The sequence below is a fragment of the Euwallacea similis genome, chromosome 3, assembly GCF_039881205.1.
Source record: "Euwallacea similis isolate ESF13 chromosome 3, ESF131.1, whole genome shotgun sequence".
Taxonomy (NCBI): domain Eukaryota; kingdom Metazoa; phylum Arthropoda; class Insecta; order Coleoptera; family Curculionidae; genus Euwallacea; species Euwallacea similis.
Window position 1 is genome coordinate 5,259,162 of NC_089611.1, and position 13,757 is coordinate 5,272,918.

The 13,757-nt window shown below is 34.2% G+C and overlaps 3 protein-coding genes across 3 annotated transcripts in view; 1 reads left to right on the top strand and 2 right to left on the bottom strand.

Annotated features, from left to right (window-relative positions):
• The window catches only part of LOC136419600 (orexin receptor type 2-like), a 47,696-nt gene extending 35,160 nt beyond the window's left edge, over nucleotides 1-12,536 (bottom strand). The window contains exon 1 of the mRNA XM_066406061.1: nucleotides 12,344-12,536. The gene's annotated coding sequence lies outside the window, so the exon portion shown is untranslated. The remainder of the gene's footprint in view (nucleotides 1-12,343) is intronic.
• Nucleotides 1-13,757, top strand: part of LOC136419604 (uncharacterized) — a 61,407-nt gene that overhangs the window by 40,303 nt on the left and 7,347 nt on the right. The gene's annotated exons all lie outside the window — the stretch shown is intronic.
• The window catches only part of LOC136419603 (uncharacterized), a 69,929-nt gene that overhangs the window by 22,062 nt on the left and 34,110 nt on the right, over nucleotides 1-13,757 (bottom strand). The gene's annotated exons all lie outside the window — the stretch shown is intronic.

The window sequence follows — 13,757 nt, forward strand, 5'->3', positions numbered from 1 at the left end:
TAAAAAATATTTTCAACCTGATGCGATTTCCGCTTGCACCGGAAACTGACCCCTACTTAATTTTTTTAAATGGAACATGGCAACATTTCCAATAAAAATGGGTTTGTTGTCGAAAATAGATATAAGTTTCATAATACAACAAAGTACTGATATTCGACTGTTTAATTTATTTTCATTTTTACAATTTTTTCGACACTTGTAAAGTTTTCCTAAAACCAAATTATCTACAAAACTACTTGACATAAAATGATTAAATACATTTTAATTTGCTGCAAAATGAACACATTTTTATTAACAATTCAAAGATTAAGAACAATACTTCAAAAAGTTTTTGAAAAAGAACATTGAAATTTAAAAGTTCAAAATTCAAATCATTTTATTACAATAGGATCCTATCATTATTTTTGCACTATTAGATTGGTAAAAAAAATGAACAAATATGATATACAACATAAGTATAAAAAATTAATACTTTTTGGGTAAATCGAAAAAAACTATAAACTACTTTATTTTGCGTAGGTAATAGATACATCATCGCACCTGTCATTTTTATCTTTGGGGTCGAATTACAAATATTGTTTATGCTACACCATTAACGACCAAGGATGATTGTATTGCAACGGTGCGAGTTCGTATACAAGTGCGATGATGTATTTATTACCTACGCAGAATAAAATAGTTTATAGTTTTTTTCGATTTACCCAAAAAGTATTAATTTTTAATATTTATGTTGTATATCATATTTGTTCATTTTTTTACCAATCAAATGGTGCAAAAATAATTATAGGGTCCTATTTGAATAAAATGACTTTTTTCAAATTAGAAATTTTAAATTTCAATGTTCTTTTTCAAAGACTTTTTGGAGTATTTTTCTTAATCTTTTAATGGTTAATAAAAATGTGTTATTTTTTCAGTAAATTAAAATTTATTTAATCAATTTATGTCAAGTAGTTTTGTAGATAATTCGGTTTTAGCAAAACTTTACAAGTGTCGAAAAAATTGTAAAAATGAAAATAAATTAAACAGTCGAGTATCAGTACTTTGTTGTATTATGAAACTTATATTTATTTTCGACAACAAACCCATTTTCACTGAAAATATTGCCATGTTCCATTTAAAAAAATGAAGTAGGGGTCAGTTTTCGGTGCACGCGAAAGTCGCATTAGGTTGAAAAGATTTTTAAAATGTCAAGTTTTCTTCATAAAACAAAAGTTCAAACTTGAAAAATACATTAAACTTGCGGTTTTCCATATATGGATAGCATCAGCTCCAAAAGACAGACCCTGTGTTACACATGATCAAAAAAAACGTTCTATACAGTGAGCACCTAATGAGGTCTTAATCGATTTATCCATTAATGAACTCACTCGCAAACTGGTGGAACCATAAACTGATTCATCTCGTAAAACCTTACATTACCTATTTGTTACATAAACGGCTATTATTCTTTTAACTACATCAACATCAGTTCGACAAGTTGATGAGAAACCATGCTAATTGATATTAATGACCAGAGAGATCTGATTAAATAAATACTGAATACTTCACAGATTTCTAACAAAACAATTTTATAATGAAACCCGACTGTATATTAATTTCCTGACAAGCAGCAGTTTAAATTGCGAGAAAGGTACTGAATTTTGTAAATATGAGCAAGTTTCTGAAAAAAGAGGCAATACTCAAAATTGTTTTTTTTACATAAAATTTCTCAGAAAAGTTTCGATGGAAATTAAATTTCGCGAAAAAATAGTCATCTCTTAGATCATTCTATACTGTATAAGAGCTGACAAGATACATTACTTACTCTTATTTACTTACTTACTCAATACCTCCTTGCAATAGATGCTGAAAACGGCGCATTTTTATTTGGTCTCGGTGTAAAATTATCTTCCTTGTGTTTGTCTTGTGTCTGCGTTTCCAAAAAGTGTGTTTGTTTTTCTTTTGCTTTGCTCAGCTGTTTATTTTGACTTCGCATATCCAGTTTTTGGTAATTAGCAGGGATAGGAAAAATAAAACTCTTTTGTGGTTCTAAAAAATGCCTAAGTTTCGACGTTTAATTCACGTCTTTTTCAAGATCGTAACATGTACAGAAAGAGCACGAAGCAATAAGGTCCTGTGTAAACAACAAAACAATACTCCAATTGACCGGGATGAAAAAAATACAGAATGTTTCAAATGCGAACTACATTTTCCATTTCATTGTAACCAATTTTTTCTGAAGTGCTTAAAAAAAATCCAAGATTCAGTTTTTCATAATTATCAACTTCTTTATTCAAAATGGACCTAGTTATTTTTAAATGATATTTCTCAGTATTTTATAATAATTCGAGGAATACTTTGATAAAGTACAACGAATTTTGTTTTGATAACTACTATTCTTCCAACGATTTCGACTAATTTTATATGTATATGTCGGGATAACATTAGGCACGTGTTCCATGTTTAATCAAAGGTTTAATCAAAAGGGAATTTATAGTAAAAGAATGAAAAGGCAGACTAGCGAATTTACTACCCCACGACCGTTCCTCTGTCCATCTATCTATTAACTGCCTGTTCTTTGTCGGTGTTGTCTTAACTTTCCCAGTTCTGGTGAGTCCTTCAGAACCGTGGAAAAAGTACCTACTAGTCCCCATTACAAAGCGACCAACAGTTTAATGTCACCCAAATAATTTGCACACATGGCCACTTAGGAACGTCGTGGTATTAGTGACCTCGCTCGATAATGCTTTATCTGAAGAAGACACTGTCAGCCTACCCCTCATCTTATTGTCTCTTCTAATGTTATATTTACAAAAGTTAAGAACTAATAAATCTCCCACATATACATAAACACAAATTTGATACTAAAATTGCCTACTGTATTTTCACCGCTGAGCAATTACGACGTAGTTTGTCTATGTTAGTGAAATAGCTGTTTCCAATTGAGTTTTATGTCAACAAATCCTAATTTTAAATATCGAGTTAATTAATATCCAGTTAATTAAAACCTTTTTATTTTTATTTTAGTTGCGCTCATCTTGGTAGGAATACAGTCCTAACGCTGATCTTGGTGACTTGTATTTTTTTAATTATTCTTGTTTTACTTTTTTTATTAAATTTAGTTCATTAAATCAATGCATCATTTCTGTTAGTCCTTTAATTAAATCTTTAATAAATTAATTAAAATCTTTAAAAAAAATTAATTAAAAGAAACTTTTGCCAAGTTTCATGGCTCTAATTCTACGTTTTGTTAGTGGCCAAATTAAGGGTACAGCCTTGGCCAAAATTACTCGTATTTGCCAACCCTCTCAATTCTTAGAAATTTTATTATTTTTGACTCAAAGCAATTATTTTGTATTTTGTTATTAATCGGCGCGATCATCTGAATAACGTAAACAAAGCATCTCATCATAAACACGCGAGAACAAGTCGCAACACGCTTGAACTTGAACACGCAACAAACTTGAATTTTACTTGTAGGTATTCATTTTACTTGGGCACGTAGTGTGCACATGGATTAATAATTATTGGCTCATAGTTTTTTATTCTAGAAAAAACTCTTACAAAAATGCCAAAAACGAGAGAATTAGATTTAGCAAAATGTATAAAAATTCATTTACTTTTTGAGAAATGTAAAAATAAAACACGAATCGCAAAAATAGTTAAATGTCCTCATAGTACTGTCAAATATACATTAAAACGTTATGAAAAATCAAAAAGTCATGAAAACTTAAAAGAAGTGGAAGAAAACGCACTACAAACGCAAAAGAAGAACGGTAGTTGGTACACACTTCTTTACAAAATCGGAAAGACACATCTTCTGAGCCGACTGTAAAATTATTCGGGGGCACTGAGAAAAAAGTTTCTGCCAGAACAGTCAGAAGATAACTTCAACAAGCCGAGCCTAAAGGTTACAAAGCAAAGAAGACATTGTGGCTGTCAGAAAATAATAAAAAAAACGTTTGCAATGATGTATTTAACATAAAAATTTCACTGAAGAAGATGGGTCAAATATCGTGTGGTCGGATGAGTGTAACTTTGAGGTACATTTATTTTATGAATTCTAAATTTATTTCAAATACATTATAATAATAGAGGAACAAGTGAAATTCCTGTTAGTCGTCCTTTAAATATTTAATAATATTTGTAATAATTTAAGGTTTTTGGTGCCGCGGGTGCAACCTTTGTTAGACGCAGAATAGACGAAGAATACAAGCCAAAATGTATTGTACTAACCATAAAACACGGAGGAGGAAGTATAATGGTGTGGGACAGTATGTCGGCATACGGGGTGGGCGAAATTGTTGTGTGTGAGGGCCGAATGGATTCAAAAATATATATTCAAGTATGGGAAACGGCACTTGAACCGTCTTTTAATAAAATGTTTGGTGACACCACATGGATGGCGTTCGTTTTCAACAGGACAACGCTCCATGTCATAAATCGCGAACGACAATAAAGTGGTTCTCAGATAATGGAGTGGAGGTCATAAATTGGCCACCTCAGCCCCATTGAACGTCTTTAGTCGATACTGAAGCAAAAAACTAGAGAATACTCTATTACATCAAAGAAATCACTAAAAAATGTTTTGGTTCAGGAGTGGCATAACATTACTCCACAAGAATGCCGACGTTTAGTGTCGAGTTTGCCCAAAAGAATCATCATTGTTATTAAAGCTAAAGGTTTTTCCACTAAATATTTATGTTTAATATTTTATTTTAATAAATATTCCTATTTTTATCAACTGATATTTTCCTTTTATCTCGAACATAAAACAATTTAAAATTATTGAAGTTTTATATAAGTGGCAAATACTTTTGGCCAAGGCTGTATTATTAACTCGTTTCTTTATAAACGTCTAACATACTATTCATCGTCTAAGCTACTATCCACCGTGAATCAACCAGAATTTAGTCATTAATATAACAAGAGCTAAAATTATTCCACAGCTTCTCAAGGCACAAATTGATATCCAATCGCTGTACCAGCTAACAAACTCACTGAAAATAAACTGGACGTTATTGCTGCCATTGTGATAAATCATTGAAGTAAAACTATCATTTGGAGGGGATAACCTTAGAAATTTCCGGAGACGTTTGGTTATGCTTTTAATAAAATTTATGTAACTTTCGGTGTACAATACGAATTCTGTGAATTTTGAAGGTTTATTTAGCAGCAGGAAAAATAAATACTGCTGAATGTAAAATTACAAGATCTGTGAAGTGACCCATATTAATTGCTGTGTTTTTTTAATGCTATAAATAATAATGATAGTTCCGCTTATTGCCATTGAATAAAGAGACTGTAGAATTACCTATTATTTCCCAATAAAAAATTTGGAGAAGTCGACGGTTTAGCAAGACTTTGTATATTTTAATGACCATAAACGAATTTCTTAGAAGGTTTTAATTGCTTAGTGGGTTGAAGACAATCGCAGTGCCACTCATTTGTTAGCTGAAATTAAAAGTTTACTCAAGTGTGGGTGTAAACATTTTTAATCTAGGTAAGACCCTTCATTTCTTGTAACAATGGGACGATGAGCACTAAATAGTGCTAAAAATATACTCGTGAGACTATCGGCCACTCGCCGTCCCACTCGTGTAAAAAGCGATTTTCACAGCAGCCGCTTGATTCTACCTCTCACCGATTGCGCAGGAGCATAACGACGAAATGCCGTCATAATGATAGTCAGTTTTTCATTCAAACAATAAGACCAATTTTAGTTGAATTGTTTGTTACACCCAGTCCTTGTTAATCGTCAGCCTCCACGCTCTATTTTACTTAATGCTGATACGGTAATTGGACATTTTGGTAACTTAGTCATTAAGGTATAATAAGCAAGTCCAAAAACCAAAAATTTATGAGTTCATGAGGAGAAATATGTAGGTACAAACACACGACATTTACCAGCTTAAATCTACATGAATTTTCGATTAGTGTAGCATAGATACTGATATCACTAACCAAAATACATATATCTGACTTGTCACCCGATGTTACATAAACGAATAATCTCATCGATAAAGTAGATCCAAATAGATGGTGAAAAGCCTTTACATGGATATTTCCGCCATGTGGTAGTATGCTTACGTTGAGTTTAGCTAAACTAATTTGATTGATCTATTATGGCAATCAGCGTAATGTAAATTTGCTCTTCTTAACCGATCATGACATCGATAGCTATCGTTCCGTAAAATTAACATATAGATTTTAGGTCAATTAATGTATATTTAATATTTCGATTGGATTAACGATCTTATCTACGAAAACACTCACATAATAGCAAATACTGGATTTCCGGGTTTTAGTTTCTGGAAATTCTTTCGAAAAAAATTAATACTTCTATTTAGCTTTCCTTTCTTTAAAGAGCCAAGATATTTCCATAGAAGTGTTAGAACATTGCTCTTGTGTTGACTTGTGTGAACCTGAACTAACTTGAACTAACTTTTAGTAACTACGGAACTTAGCTTCATGTTAAAATTAACAGAGCGTTAACAAAAGGGCCTTCAGGCTCGGCTTTTTAAACTCCTTCAAAACCCCCATTTTCAAGAAATACATTCACCTCCGTGGGTACATTCAGTGATACTACAGAATGGAAAAGAAATATTAAAGGGACGTGCTTACTAGGTTCACGCACTGCATACCATGCACGTAAAGAATCGTTGATTCGATTATACAGTGTCATATTCTGAATTTAACCGCAGCTGAGCAGTTCCAAATAGGTGAATATTTTCAACACATTTTATGCACTCACTACTCTCACTTGACTCCCTCCTTACGTATGGGTGCTTCCATCAGGAATTTTTTTAATGGAAATAATATGGACGGAATGTCCAAATGAATGTGGCCAGTGCAGCATTCAATCCCAAAACATTATCCTAATGAATTTTAAAATAACGTCAAAATGGATAAAGGAAGAAAAATTATTAATATAAGTTTAGTACAAGGGTGAATAATATATAAAAAGGGGCCACGCTAATGGCTTTCTAGATAAATTTGATGAATTCATTTTACTTTATGACGTATTATCTGAACACCATTAGATACTATTGAGGTCAAACTAAAAACGTTATGAAAGTTAAGCTTGGTCCATATTTGAATAGCTGCTGCAATATGGAGCACCGTTTTGAAGATTAACACAGTGACGCAAATAAGGAGGAAATATGTATTAAGAGTATTAAAGAAGAGGCAGGCTAATCCGTCCAGTGCAGTAGACCTGAATTAACAAGCATTTTTCTCAATTTCAATTAAAAATTTCAAAAACTGCAAAAACAACATTTACACAGGTGCTCACTCTCAACTTTCCTGTTAAAGGCCCCGTTCACCTCGTTCTATTCCAACAAGGAAAATTGAGATGTGTGGGTAAAAACCATCGTCATTAACCTATCGTTAAAAAATATCAAAATTTTTTCCATTCTGTGGGTCTTTGCGCCAACATTGCCGATAAACGCAAGAAGTGTGGTCTAAATAGTGTGTGTTAGTTGGTGTGCAGTGGCTAATTTAAAAAGAATTCTCGATAGATTTCATATAAACCTACCTGCCTATCCTGTGTCTGGAAACAGAAGTTAAATAAATACAAAAATTGAGGAAGAAACTGATATTTTTAACCCCCAAATAATAAACTACTTTCAAAGTAACGATAGAATATTCAAGACTGGAACTTATTGGTCTTTGCCGTAAAGTTGGCAAGAGTAACACCGTAATTTGCTCCGCGAAACGTAATTTTATTATTATATGGTGTTATCCTAGACATTAGGAAAGTGGCCTGGAATTTAATTATTACATTAGTGTAAACAGTTTAATTTTTCCGCATAGTTAGACCATAGCAAATTATGACCGTTAGTTAAATTTAAGTATTTTTGAAGACCCCGGCGGCTGGGTGTTAGCATGATGAAAGCATATGAAGGGACCTACTTCATTATTTAACTAGATACGAAATGAGGATATTTTCTGGTTTCCATTGCAAAATCTGCCATTTTGTCCAATTTAGAAAATAATTGTTTGTTTCAACCGGGGAAAAAATGGCAAATTTACTGCTGCAGCGATGTTAGACGCGTCTTCGATTCGATTACAAATTAAGCTAAGGCAGTAACTATCCATTCTATCCAAGTAAAACGCATATTTTTTTCCTGATTGGTAACGACTAAACCGTTTTTCTCCCATTGACAAAAAAATGAGCGAGTGAAAAAGTGGCTAATGACTCAAATCGGGCCGCAAAGTGCCACTTTACAGCCAGTTTTGTATCATTAAAAGGTAGCTTTTTTATCAATCGGAGACCTCCTGTATTCAGCGCTTGCTCTGATGCTCATCTTCAACTGCATCAATACTGCTGCAGGCGAGTATGGAAATAAACAGAACCCTTTATTCAATATCGCTGGTGACTCGTATCAGGTAGTTCTCCCAGTATCAGGGTTTTCCATCACATATCTCATTACTAATATTTTTACCAGTCTCCTCATGAAAACTGACAACAAAGTTCGTACATGTAGCTGCAACATGCAGATCTCGTCCTCTCGAACAATAGTTTCTGGCTACTATCTGGTTCACAGCCATCATATGGATAGTGGATTGTTCGAAAAGGGATTTAATTAAATTACAAACTGTTTGCAAAACAGTTGCCACTAACTACAAAGCGAATTGCGAATGCGAAGCTCATCACTGGAATAATTCCATGGATTACGAAATGCGAAACGTTGTCAAAGCCTTTATACTTCGATATTTTCCATTTTCGATAAGTCGCAACATTATTTTTTAAGCTTTATATTTTCCAATTATAAAAGTAAACACGCTTACACGTAATATTGGAAATAAAAACTCGGTGAGAGGTGTTAGCAGTCATACGGTGAGTAAGGAGTAAGTAATTCGTCTCTTTGAAAAATTAAAACGATTAAATTACGAGACAGAGTCAGCAAATTATGACTTTTTAGGAAGTTTTTCAGTAGATTTTGTAGCGTTCTTAATTAGCGAATCGCCAAATAAGCTCAAATTATAAGACGGGAGAGGGACGAGCTTTTATTTTGCCCGGGGGATACACAGTCCGGTACAGGAGCTTAAGATCGAAACGAGTATTTGTACCTTTGAATAATCTATAAATCATGATTTGGGGGGCAGTAGTTAACGACCTACAAACAGTGAGATTTGCCAGCCCGAACTCAAAGCAGTTTTTGCCAAGAAAGGCCCTTTAAGCGTTATCGTTGCTTTGAGCTTGGCGAGCTTTCCTAGCGCTTGATGACCGCCTTCAAGTTCAAACGTTCGAGTAAAAATCTTCAGAGTCCTATAAACATGAAGCAAGATTTTCCATCCATATCGAAGTGATTAAACACAAACAAACAAAAAAGAATGACTACAGGCATATCAGAGAAAAAATCCAATTAAAATCACATTGCTGGTTATATTAAGAGACTGCAGAACCTCATAAAGTTAATTAATGGTTTTTCAAAGATGCTGACATGAAAACAAGTTCAAACTCCCTATCAATAAACTAAGAAGTTTCTAGAGCTTGTTGAACTTTTCTTACTTCTAGCTAGCTACACACAAAATTTAATCAAAAACTTTGAATTATACCCAAAAGAGCTTTTATTTATACTCGCTGTACAGAGGATGTCAGTTTGTTTTTGTGGCGAGATCTCAACAAATGGTTACAAAAGAGCTTCCAGGAAAAATATCATTTCACAGAGATATGGGCAGTGTGGTCCAGATTTTACCCAGCTGTTATGCATATTCATATGTGTGTTCCAGCCATTAACACACATCGCAGTGGAGAGGTACCTGCTCTTCCAGCCATGCAAATATGATCCAGACGTTCATTGCCACCTTCCAAATTCAGGCAGAATTTGAAGTTAATTTGGAACGAATTGGCTCATAAATATGTCGGAAGGCTAATTCCGAATGTCAATATGTACCTATTAAAATGGCTGCAAATAAATACTGACACAAACCAGATGGTTTTCTATAAAACAACGTTTCAACGCTGTTCTGTAAAAACCAATGCAATGCATAAATATTTATCTGGCTTTGTATTACTCAGTAGGTATGTGTGCGAGAAATAACCCCAAACATATTTTTCAACTAAAGCCTATTATCTATGATACTATCCATGTTTCATATAACGAGTCCATCCATGTTCACGAAATAGACGAATTTCAACAAAGTCTATTTTGGGCGCTTTATTTGTACAGAGTGTCTGTTCCAGGAGCTCGACCATGGGGATCACGGTAACCACAGAAAATACGAGGTCGCGATGCAAAGGTGTTTAATTCGGAGTTCAGGAAATTTCATAGTTTGAATAATTCCGATGACTTCGGGAGCTATTTGAAAAATTTTTCCTCAGTTTATTTAGCGAGGTAATTCAGAATGATTCGTTATTGCAACTTTGCCTCTTCCTCAACGTGGCGATATTTGAAATGTGACGTTTCGATTTTCCATCATCATCAACTTTGTTTTTACTTATTGGCGCCAGCTTGAATTTTCACAATTTTCATTTAAGTTTTTTTCTAATTATACCGATGGATCACATGTTAAAGTCCAGTCTTGCAGTTTGATGAAAATATCCTGTTTTTGCAAAAAGTGCTTTAGAAATGTCAAAACGAGGAAATGAAGTGAAATATAAGAGGTGCTCACGGAGCTCAACCTCCACTTCCAAACGCAGCTCTATGCGTCTTGTTACATTCTGCGTTGAGCTTCAACGGTCTCTCTTGTATTGCTTTAGTGTACAAAATTGTGATGATCCTGTGTCGCAGCTCAGTATTATTGATAGGTACAGATTTGTGAACGTGGTCTTTCATAACTCCCCATAAGTGATATTTCAATGGGGGTAAATCTGGTGAATCAGCCGACCAACATATTAGACATTAGAGTACTACTGATATTGGACAGAGCAATACGGTAATAGAGCTCACATAATCGAACTACTAACATTACGGTAAGCCAGTAGCCATACTGTCCCGGTTTAGCAAATTACGTTAATTTACTACAATACGCAACACACAACGCGCAACACGAGAAGATAAAAGGACTTAAAATCTTTCTTTAACAAGAAATTCATTATGCATTTTGCATATACTTAACAGGTTTACTCTTTTATACAGTTGGATGGTAATTATATCATGCAACATATTACTTCTAAAACCTACTTAGTAACAGTCTGATAATTTGTTTCGCGCGGAGGTAGAGGTACGTTTAATGCCTATAAAGCTCGCTATAAAGATTTTAGCAAATAATACGGAGTGAAACTCATTCCCATTTTGATACTATACTTCCTTTCATCTTTTTCTGGTAAGTGGGAAGACGACATGTACAGGGTGCTCTTTTATATCTTGACACCACTTCTCTAACTCCTTTATTTCAAACAACGATGAAAAGTCATAAATACAAAAGTCGCGAATTTAAATATAAATTTTTTATTGCTTTAAAAATGTTATTATTCGCTGTACGATCCGTGACCGTGCAATTACACTTACAGTTGAGGGCTCCCAACAATTTAACTAAAAGATAAGGGATTCTATAATTAGATGCAATTAGGCAGAGACCGCCACAAAGCAAAGGAAAAAACTTTGTTTCCTTATTTTTCGCTAATGAGTTGCGGGTTGGCACTCGAGTAGAAGCAACACAGCGGCAACCGGCAAAAATGATTCCTCAGGTGGCTGAGTTTCGCAACTCAATGCCGATATTTTTTTCCATTCGAAATAATTTCTCGTGTTTAATTTCTTCAATACTTTTTAAAGAAAAAAAGCCTTCGGCTACAGAAGCCCACGACTAACTGAACGTAATGACGCAATACGAATATTCGGTAGTCAGTGCTCGTCAGCGAGCGCGAAAGCGTCCCTATTTCGCTTGATTATCTGAACCCTTTTGATTCTTGCATTATAAGTCAATAGAGGCACAATACGGTTCCGATTTTCCCATCACTCTTAATTTTCTAATTACAACAGGCAAACTGTTTAGTCTGAGCTGCAATTTGCTTTAACACAATAAACAGTTTCGTGCAAATGGTCCAGCAGTTCGAAAATTACGTGACAATAAAATTTTAATGTGGGATTTCCTGGTTTTGCTTAAGTTACGACCATCAATATTTGCCCATAACGAGAACTTTGGACAATAGACTTTTTTATGCCGTCTTAAACAGGCCGTTTGAGAGATACAGATTTATCTTTCCTAGCTCTGATAAGCATTACACATTGCATTCTGCAAGCTCTTTAAATTTTCCCTTTAAACTCCAATCATTTAATTAACCGCGGTGCGATGCATTCAGCATTATATCTTTAGCTTTGTTTACGAAGAATTAAAAAAATTAAAATTACGAAGAAAGATTTACGAAGAATTAAAGATAACAAACGTACAATTTACAGAGGTGTTGCTATTGTACCTTAATCAACAAAATGACCAATCATGGTGGACGCGAATCGCCCTAGCGTTCATTCACTTATAGTTGTTTCCAGTTTCTAATTTTTTCTAAAAAGTTTATTCATTAACTATAAAAAAGTACACATTTTAAAGATCGCGTAGTTTGACGGAAACTTCCGAGAAAGACCGAATACGTGCACGAACTTCCGACGTCCGATGCCAGAAACGCAACTGATCGACGCTCTCAGCTCAGCAATATTCATTCACCAGGCGGCACCATCGGCCAATCAGCACAAGAACTGATTGGCGCATTATTATCCTTCGCTAATCATAGGATAACTGATCAGAATTTTGTTATACTTAGTCACAGTGCGTTCTTTTAACGCGCTGCGTAAGATTTTACATGTTAAATTTTGAACGGGATGACTGTCATAGCCCTTTTAGTTCAGTGAAAAGTTTCAAACTTGGAACATGGAAAGTTGTGACTTTCAGGACTAAGAAAATTCCTCTTTAGCCTTTAAAATGCATTTTTCTGATGGAGAAATTAAATCTTTTGCGAACCCGATAACTTATTTCTTGTTAACGTCAGTATAAGTTCATCTGAGGAGTTGAAAAACAGATTATTTTTATAGAAACGTGCACTTTTTGGTATAGACTTTTACTCTGTAGGAAAAAAACAACTATCTTTAACGTAATAGTTTTGTTATTATATTGTAGTTTATTCAACAAAAAATCAATCTCACTATTTTTTTTAAGATTGCCCGATAAAAAAAGTCGAAGGGCGTTAAATCAGGTAGCCTGACAGACCACTCAACGGGGCCACCTCTTCTATTCCACCGATCAGCTCGCGCAGTAGTCTCGCTCTAACACCACGCGGGGAATATTTTTAAACCTTTACAACCTTAAATAAAAATAATATAAAATAAATTATCTGCGGCATTTTTTATATCAATAAAGTAAAATTTTCGAAATCATTTTTCAGGTAGAATATATTGCTCTAATCTGGCATTCTAGTCTCAGGCCGTCCTGTAAAATCGTATTGTTACTATTATTACCTCTTCCAATTCAGCTTACCAAAAAACCGCTCTGATAATTAATTTTCCTTTACACTGCATGGGAATTGGCCATTAATGAGACAAAAAGAGCTATAATTAATTAAGAACCCCTTGCTTTTTGTTCTTCATTGTTATTACTGCACAAAACTAAGAGCCAACCTCCAAATGCATTAACTTTTTGATATAGGCACGTCTTTAATTTGGCTTTATATCAAGAAGTTAACGCTTTTAAAGCTTTATACCACAAGGTGTGTCACAAAAAAATTGAGCACCTTTCGGGTCCCCCTTATGACACTTGTATGTTAATGCACTTATTGATATCGGCACTGAGAGAAATAAAATCAGATCCTCATTGTAGTGCTCGTTTGGTAGATGAATTTG